Source organism: Penicillium canescens (genome assembly GCF_028828765.1).
Source record: "Penicillium canescens strain IBT 15451 chromosome Unknown utg000004l_segment0_segment0, whole genome shotgun sequence".
NCBI lineage: Eukaryota > Fungi > Ascomycota > Eurotiomycetes > Eurotiales > Aspergillaceae > Penicillium > Penicillium canescens.
The window spans coordinates 6,131,005-6,140,917 of record NW_026703966.1 but is presented as its reverse complement, the minus strand read 5'-3'; positions in this window follow the sequence as shown (position 1 = coordinate 6,140,917).

Here is a 9,913-nt window from a genome sequence, read left to right as displayed (position 1 = left end):
AGTGGTTCGGCCAATGCATGAATGGTGGGCACCAACGCCAATAGGCCCACTGGCGCATACTGGCAGAATCGACCACGAAAGGATACCGTGTTATCTTTGAGGTAGCCGTCAGGGAGGCTTCCAACAACGATTACGGTGAAGGCTGAAGCGTATCCAAGTTGTAGCAATGGTTGGGCTGGAAAGAGAAACGCGACCGTCGGAAGAGCAGCGGTCCAAATGAGGAACAGACCAACGAACCACAATGAGACTTGCTCTTTTGTCTTTGTTTTGTTGTGGAGCACACAGAAACCATTTTGGATGACAACACATAAATGCCACAAAGCGATTCCGCCACCAAAGGCGATGACTGCCAGGGCATATGGGATCGACTCTTGAGTTGAAGGAAAATGGAAAATCAAAAATAGTAGTAGATAAACAACAAAGTAGGAGAGCCCGAGCATGCCAATTATAATATCAATGGCACAGTTGCGCAGGTTATGGTAATCGAGAGTGTCCATTTTGCAAAGTCAAAGTAATTATTCCGACTGGATTGAGGATAATTATTCGGGCGGGTAGGCGTTTTTATGGCCAAGTGTGGAGCCCAGGTCATATTCTTTACTACACAAGTCGGTATTTGCTGAAACACGAAGGAAGGGTGGAAGTGACACTTTATGCGGCGGTGATCACCAGAACGGTTGAGGTGAAGAACCATCATATCAACAATCACGACCTCAACGGCTGGACCCTCAGAAATGAGCACGTTCATGTTGAACAGTCGAGGCATGTTTATCTGTCGTTGTCCCAATGATCTTCGGGCTATGCGACTGGCTTATGTGTGCAATGACTGTGGCGGATAAGAGCATGGTGTATTTCTCATTAGGTAACTAAAGGCTATAAGGGTTGAACGTGCTTATTCGTTTTCTCTTGCACAAAACGTCCTCGCGAAATCCAGAAATGGAAGAGATTGTACATATTGTTCGCCAGATCGGCCAACAGCAAGCACACAATGCTTACTATCGTGACTGCTATGCTCTCTTCAAGCTACTCCAAGACCTGACGGAACACACTTTCAACGAGCTACAAACACTTTACCGATCCGGTATCGGGGACACGAACAATTCCGTGCAACAAGTACTCCGAACTTTCCAAAATGCAATCTGCAACCTGGTTGAAAGGGCATGTGAAGCTCAAGCGGCTTGTGAGGAGTTGTGTCCCGTGAATGCATCATTTTCAGCGCGTGATATTTTAGAGCCCATCAGAAGGATGTACACAGATCCAGGTCCCTCAACCGAAAGCAGGGAAACCCCTTGCCCCACCTGAGCCTACCACCAAAGCCTTTATCACGGACAAGATTGGCTGTTCTGCTTTAGTGACCGTCTCAGACAACCTCCGTGTTACCATATTTCGCCCGCTACAGATTATTAGGCGACCACAATGTATCATATTTATCTGATAGTTCTGTACCATAAAGGCCACAAACGACATGGGAGTTCAAGAAATATTCGGCTGAAATTTTGTGAATTAGATATAGCGAGAAAGATTTCCAATTTACTGAATGTGCACTATAGAAGCAAGCAATATAGTACCCCAGTCCACCATCTGCAATTGACCATATAAATAAATTGCAATCTACTCAGCTAAATGAATATCTGATTCGAGACCCGCAATGTGCCTGCCATTTAGATGCAACAGCAGAAAATTTGAACCAGCCATATGATTGAACTGGCAATAGAGAACATCAAGGCCAACCACGTTGTGATAAGCATCTTTGCTCCAAAGTTGACTTGGACACCATAGGTCTGAAAGTTATTCTTGACGACGGAAGCGAAAAGACCATACAGCACCATGACCAAGATTGTGGCAGTCGTAATGAGCGTCGATGAAAGCTTGGTTTGTCAGCATCTTTCTATGTTCTCCCGAGTATTACATACCGTGCAAAAAATGGCAAGTAACTTGCTACCACTGGAAAAGAAACACTTGCGACCAGCCAAGATTATGGTCAACGTGGTTGCCACAAACCCGGAAATATACAAACGGATCGCACTCAGGGAGAGTTGACGGTAGCCGGAAATCAGACTTTGATCTATCTCTGGAAGTACGTCGATTACCTTTATTGGCGTAGAATCAAGCAAGGCAGATAGATCGAAAGAAAAAGATGTGCTGGGGTGGGAGCACACCATCTTCGAGCCATCCTGGGACTTGCAGTAGCTCCAGAGGCCAACAAAATAGTATCGAGGCAGATGTGACTTCAAGTCGTGTACCTGGGCTTGCATCATGCTCCTGGCAGCGGACGTTGCCTCAATAGTTGCTTCATGTGCGCTGGTATGGACGCTAGACGCCACGTCTTCGACGGCATTTCTTCCCCCTCTCCCGGAACGCGCATTGTCAATATTGAACGAATCCCGAATTTGTAAATCAGGTAGCTCTGGAAAATCTTTCAGGTCTACCTGCCGGTTTCTTAGCTAGGTGATTATAACTGAAGTGTTTTCGGGCGTTTCTTACTTGCAAGTAATGCAGACCCCTCGGAGAGGAAGACGACGAACATCCGACAAAGATAAAAGATAGACAAACCAAAACCGCGACAGAAAAAGACAGTGCCGTGGTTGAAACTAGCGAATCCAGTTTGCTCTTGGTGGAAAGCTTCATGTTTCACAAGCGAGAAGCGAATGGGTATCTTAACCGATTATTGCCTTGACATCCGGGTAACTTTTGAGAACCATGTTGCATCGCAATGCAAGGAAGCTCTTTATAAAAGTCTAAGATATGGTCAGCTTAGTCCGTGTGGACAGTATTCGGCAAACCAGATAAATGAGGTCGGCGCAATTTTCCGCCTCACTCCATGGGCAGTAGTAGATAAACGTGGCAGGTAAACTACCAGCACAAATGAGCTTCCCATAATAAACAACTGTAGCTGGTGCAGGCAGATAAGTGACTTCACTGACCGCTGGAATAGGAGGGCATGCAATAGATCGTCGAATTCAGATCTTTGGCTCACAATTTTTCCCAGAAAGGTTCAATAATAAAGCTGGTATAAATACTACTGTATGGAGTCTCCCTCGACACATTGTTCTCGCGTCATTCTAAAGACCTGCTCATCTGCAACTCACATGTGACTTGTACTGGCTCCCATCATGTCACCTTCCAGGCAAGCAGAAGTTGAACATTGGGAGCGAAAGATATACGACTATAAAGAACGTCATTTCGAGCTATCTGCTAGAGTGCATATTTCTCACCTCGTCTTCGAAACCGGGTTCAGAAGACAGATGGACGGCCGGCAGAACATCCGCCGATTGAAACAAATGATGAAGATTCAAGGGTGCCAACGCTTGATGCGGGACAACCACGTGCCAGTGATAGTTCCTAGAGCTCATTGGCAAGATCGCGTACGTCCGCGATCTGGCAGTGGAGTCATTCCTAGCTTGGAGATGGGGTTAGATTACCGGTTGTGCGGGTACGATCACGAAAATCTGATCACGGCTGCCAAGGATGTCCTCAACTACGACAGCCAATGGTGGATTGTAGATGTGTATCTAACAGATAATGACGAAGGTGCGTGTTCTGAGCGCTAGCTCTCTGAGATCCCCGTTGACAATTCCCTAGCCTCGCCCGAGAACGACAGCAATGATGTGGAGTCTGTCCGTCACAAGTTCATTCAGTCGCTGCAGGAGCGATACCCAAACGACAATCGTCCACCTGATGGACTGATCTACGAGCGGATCAACCACTACGAGGGCTACCTCAACACGCCGAGGGATCCACTCGCTGCGAATAACTGGTGGGCTGTACTGGAGGCTCTCGCAGGAAGTAAGAAAGGAAAGTATTTGAAACAATTCTTCAAACATGAGACCTTACACCTGAAGCTGAACTCTTTGCTTGTCATTCCGGGTCTTTGGGAAGGCATGCGGATTGGGCTACTTCATAAGGTGACAGCAATGCATTGCGACGAGGTGAGTTTACTCGGAAGCCCAAAGCTAATCGGATCCATCTTGGCTGACTTGGTTACAAAATCTAGCCAATAGCTTGCTACTGGGGATTGATCTTCAGCACCTTTTCGAGATTGCTTGGAGGAAGAGACGAGCTTTTACCACTTATTGACGGAGTCACGGTGGATCTGGTTCAATCTCGCGCTCCTAAAGTCTCCAGCAAAGATTTGAGGTTTTTGCAAGACGAGTTAGAGGAGGGCAGGCTTTTTTCAAACTACTCGGAAGCAGCTCGACGAGAGATATGGGCGCGTTTGAAAGAGATTGATTATCCAATTCCAACCCTGAAAACATTTTTCAAAGATCGGCTCTACCTTGAGGTCGCTCAAAGTGTCATGAAGCGACTGATCGTCCAGCCGCGAAACGAAAAGATCACCATTGACCAGGGTGTGTACGAGAAGTACGACACTCAGGTCCCTGTCTCAATGGCGTTGAGACAGCAATGGCTGGGAGACGACCTACTTGAATTTTGGCGCTTCAGTTTCCAGTACGGATTTGAAATGACCAATCACCAACGCCTAAAGTGGTCAAAGGACGCTGATCCCGTAGGACTGTTTGGTCAGCAGAGCTCCGAATCGTCGTTTCTCTCCAAACAAGAGATATGGCGCCATTTCTTTGCACTCGTGAGGGCTAGGTCATTCCAAGCACCAGTCACAGACGACACCTCATTTCCAACGGGGGAATTACCTTGCCCTAGGCCGTGTGAATACCCAGAAGACTTGACCGAAGAAATCGAAGTTCCCAAAAGATGTGGAAAGCCATACTCAAATACTGTCGAGGCAGATCGATTCGCTCTGTCGACAGAGTCGTTGCTGCAAGGCCACACCCCAGTTCGCGTGACAGCGGGCTTTCTCCGACAGTCCGTTTTCAGAGCGTTCTTTGGTTATCTTTGGAATAGCAATGGCCAAACACCCGGTCATCCTCCTCCTCCTCCTGAGGATAACGTCGAAGCTCAGGATCGCAGCGAAGAGCTGACTGGGGCAGATGTCGGCGGGAACATGATGGCAACAGACGGCATGGATGTAGATCCTGGGAGTCTCAGGCCGAGCCCTCTCGCCATCTCAACAGCCCAGACTCATCACAATGTGGCTTCTGCTTCAGCCGCTCATCTGTCACCGTTGCCTTACGCCATGCATATCAGCGTAGCAGGAACAACAAGAACATTAATTCTAAAAATGGATGACTCCTTTATGACTGACTTTTCGAATGGTCTGTCTGATCACCACTTCACAGTTTGGGTTGACGAGGATGGGCGATCCATTCGCCCGGAGAACTGCTACTCGCACTACCTGAACAATGCCTTATCGGTTCTTCGTGCCGAATTTAGGGATGATGCGCAAACTAGCTACGATAGTACACCCTCGCAAATGGGCGCTGGGAGCAAGAGAAGGAGGGTTGATACAGCTAGAGCAGCTAGTGCAGACCAATGGGTGCAGGGGCAAATTGTCAGGCTGTCTGATCTGCATAACGGTGATGAAGGCGAGCTTTGAATATATCCGGGCTGGTACCGCAAAAGCCCCCGAGGAGTATGGGAAAGGACATAACACGGAAAGAGGGAGCTAGGGTTGTTGAATTTATATGAATGAGCCACCTGCAAATTAGTACGTCTTACATTGTTTATATCCGGAAGGAAATTTCAACTGCATAGCGAAGAGGCCCTCGTCTTGGCCACCGAGTCCGATACTTGGACTCGAGATGAAAATCCCCGTTGTAGTCTCACCCAGACCAACTACGGAGAAAAGGATTTACGCATTGCTGTATTGATATATTGATGGGTCTTGCAATACGATAAGCCATAGAAAGCGTAAAAGGGGATGCATTTCGGATGTTAGCAATACCCGTACAGTTCAATCCAAAGTGTTATCGCCAGCCAAGGATAGGAATGTAACAGAATATTGTATACGCCAAGACACCATCTACAATTGCTGATAAATTGTACCCGTCATAATTCAAACGTAGTGCAATCTATCACTATAGAAAAGGCGACATATGGTTTTCACACAGCCCAGGAAACTATACCTGAAGAGTAGGTCCACCTAAAACAACGACAGGCGCAGAATAAACAATATCACGTGGGTAGGCAAGGCAATCGGTCGATTAACAATGCAGCCAGCTCCGGAATGTCTACCAGGTTTCCATCAACCGACCTTGCATTCCACTTTTGGAGATAGTGCTGGATAAAAAACAATCCAACTTGGTATAAGCGGTCTGGGATAAAATCCAGCTCTGTGGGCTTTTGCTTGCACATGATTGTCTTGATTGAACTGTTTCCAGATGATGTCCGATCTTCGAGCTCGGATGGTAATACCGACAGCTGTGCACGAAAGAGCAAAACTCGCCTTGAAGTGCGATGAATAACTCGACTCAGTCGCTTCAACTTGGGCCAGTCTCGTCTCTTGAAGCCTTGTAGTTTCGTCAGAACCTGATTCGTATCCACCCGCTTTACTAATGGTAGCCGATCTTGTTTGAATGGAGTTGTTGCTTTTCCATTTGCCGACTTTCGCTGCGAAGCTTGTGCAAGCCGTGTTGGAGCCATGAGACCAGGTACCAGAGTCATCTTAGGCACTCTATGACCCATGGGTGAATGTCGAGTTTTGGGCAGTGTGGCCGTCACTGTATTTACCGAATGCTCAGCTCCATTCTTGACGGTAGTAATACGATCTTCTCGGGTGTTGTGTAGAAGAAGTAAAACCAACACGATCATACACCTTATGTAACATTCATTGGAGATTTGGTTCCGCCTATCTGACGGCGTTGTTGTTTGTAGAACGTTGCCGTGGCTTTGGCTGGTCAATCCATTTCCGGAAGCCATGATCTGGCCGGCACAGATTCGGATCTTCCACTCGCGCCGTAGATTATTGGAATTGAGCTCGATCGTGGCTAATTGGATGTACCGCCACTGACGTAGGGGAGTAGCAATCTTAAGTAGTCTTTGGCTATGCCAAGATAACACAACGACGTGGGGGTGCGGCAGCACATTACAATATGATGTCGGTGAGAATTGCCAATTTTTTGAGGTGACTGACAAAGTTGCGCGCTTCAGTTCAAAGTATCATGATGCCAACCAGGGGATTTGCATGCTAGATAGCTCGCCTATGGGGATAGCACGGCTCTCTCCATTCTGGACTCAATATTAGGAAAAAAACGCACTCACATTCTGTATTTATGACTGAACCAAACTACAGTACTTCGCGTCCACCAATTTTCTATCTTCACCATCTTCGCCATTTTCACCGTCCTTAGCACCTTCAGCGCCATCCGCCGAGTCCCATTGAGTCAGGTCAGGTGGTGTGCACGTCACAGTTCAATGATCATTCTTACTCAAAGCCGAACTGAAAGACCTCTCCGCGCGTCGGGTCATCATTATCGCAAGCTAGCTAAAATTCTACCACTACAGTACATGTGCGCGATTAGGGAAATCGAATTTTCAGAAAGAACCATTGGCTAGGATTATCAATATCAATACTGTATCTGGAGAGTTATTGCAAATCGTTGCTGAGAATACGGAGTCACCCAATGCCAAAAAAGATGCCTTTCAAGTATCCACAGAAAAGTGGGAAATTTCCGCTCTCTGAGCTAACCCCTTGTCACTTTTCAGATGGGAATCTTCGGCTTCCGGTTGGAAGACAGAGGTAGATCGCCAAGCGCGCTTACACAAGTGGCGAATGATTAAATAATGTAGAACAAAAATCCCGATAAGAGCAATACTGCCCCCAAGGGCACTGCTGAGTATCAATACCATTCCCTCTTTTGAAAGCCATGCTGATATTTTACTGCCATAAATTGCCGTGTCATGCCATTCATGGTCTGAGGGTGTTGTGGCTGACGTTGGTCGTGTCATCGGCGGACTACTTTGAGGGGTGGCCGTTTCTGCCAACGTCATTGGCATAGTTTGGCTTTCATGAGTAGGCACCTCATATATAGAATGGCCCGTTGTCCCAATACTATGGCCAGCAGTATCAGACCGCTCGGTACTTGAAAGTCTATCGCTGGTGGTCTCTTTTTGTGAAATCTTCCTCTTCCCAGTTTCCCCACTCGTACCATTTTCGGCATGCTCCAGGCTTGTCGAATGATCTGTAGGCGTTGGGTAAGATTCCGATGAATAGCCAGGGTGCAATGCATCCGAACTCTCTAAGATTTGCTGATGGGTACGATCAAACGAAACCGGCGAAACGGTGATTTTGCTAATGACATCCTGAAGCAGGGGTGTAGCGTCGCTCTTTAAATCTCCTTTCGGCGAGAGGCTTTCGCTACTAAATCCAGTGTCGATGTACTGTTCGCTTGTGGCACTAGTTGATAGACCTAACGCAGTAGCTCCTTCGGTGTGCTCGAGTCCCATCGCAGAGTCCACAGCAGATATGCTGAGTGGAGAGCAGGAGTATGATAGCGAATCACCAGAACATAATGGTCGGTGCAATATCAGTGAGGAGAATTGCGAGACAGATGTTACGTAAAGTCGTGTGTTTTTCTCAGGTATGACCTGGCTTGTCCGAGGACCAGTGGCTTGAGTCAATGGAGGCATCCATGAAGCCAGATTCGGCTGCGAATCATTAACAATCAGCGATGGGGTCCAGAGAAGCAAAGTCTAACCTCGGGAGGCCGTGGAAAATATAATAACGACGGGTATAGAGACATGTTTCATACTTACGATTGTTGAGGGACAGTATTCTCTTTCCATGGCAAGTAGCTTCACGGTCTGAATTTGTACCAAGAATGGGACGTCCAGAGTGTATAGTATTCTCCGCCTGATATAATTGACCTGACATTATGTCTGGGCATGCTTCTGATACAGTGAAAATCAGGAATAGCGGTAAACTAAAGCTGTTGTCTCATCTGGCGACAGAAAATTCCTACAATAGAACGTCAATTTCGAGCCGCATCTTTTGATCGCTTAACCGCACTTTAAGTTATAACAGGTGAGGATCGTTGGAACCTCTGGGTATGTGGTGCCCATCGTTGAAGATGCTATTTTCAACTTTTGGCCATAGCAATTGTCCGAAATAAATAAATGCTTTAACCGGCCATGGCGGGCGACTACTTTGATCCCAGCAAATTAGTCTAAAAATGGTGCCCGCCCTAAGCCGTGTCAAGCGGGAGCAACTCCGCAAGCGCCGCAATAATCTGTTACGGCGCCATAATGAATTTTGGCTCCTGTATGGGATGAAAAGCTGGCTTATCATGGAACTGCCTGATGGTCAAATCTTCACGTACCACTCTCATCCCGATATCCTTCCGCCGTCCAAGGAAGATATGGTAAGACTATATTCACATGAGGGTTTAATGATTGACCGCTAATTGGCAAAAGAACACGCGCTCCAAGCCCACTGTCGTTCGAACACCTCGCGATTATAATTCCACGGCCATTGCTCAGTCAGTCGGAAGAGACCTCCCTGTCCCCTACACTCCAATACGTGAAAACAAAAAATGGGACGCTCTGGCGCAGCACTTGAAGAATTATCGTCGCATGGTCTCGTAGTAGTACGCACCCTTTTCATTGCTGATTGGTACACGTTGGGGCACAGGGGGTTCCTGGCCCATTCCGAGCATTAGCAGAGCAGACGTAGTCGCCGGATCCAAGGAACTCGGTTCAATATAATGGCATTTCACTATCTTCAGCCATTTTCGCAGAACTGCTATGGCTTCTGCTATCATACGGTACATATATTTCGTGGGTGTAGTATTAAAAGACAGGGACAGATTGGGAACCCTTCGTCACTCTAGTAAACCGAGGGACTCTCAAAACGCCTTTGCGTGACATGTGACACATAAAGACCAAAGCTATTGACGGTGCGTAGTCTGTACTTACATCCAGCAATTAATATCGACTTCACAATGCGTCGCCTCAATTAAACAGGTATCCTTCTACCAGGTAGCTATGTCGAAACGCGATCGGTACGGTACACTAGTACGGGCATAACTAGTTAGGTACTTGAGAGTCTAGTTTACCGCTCCGC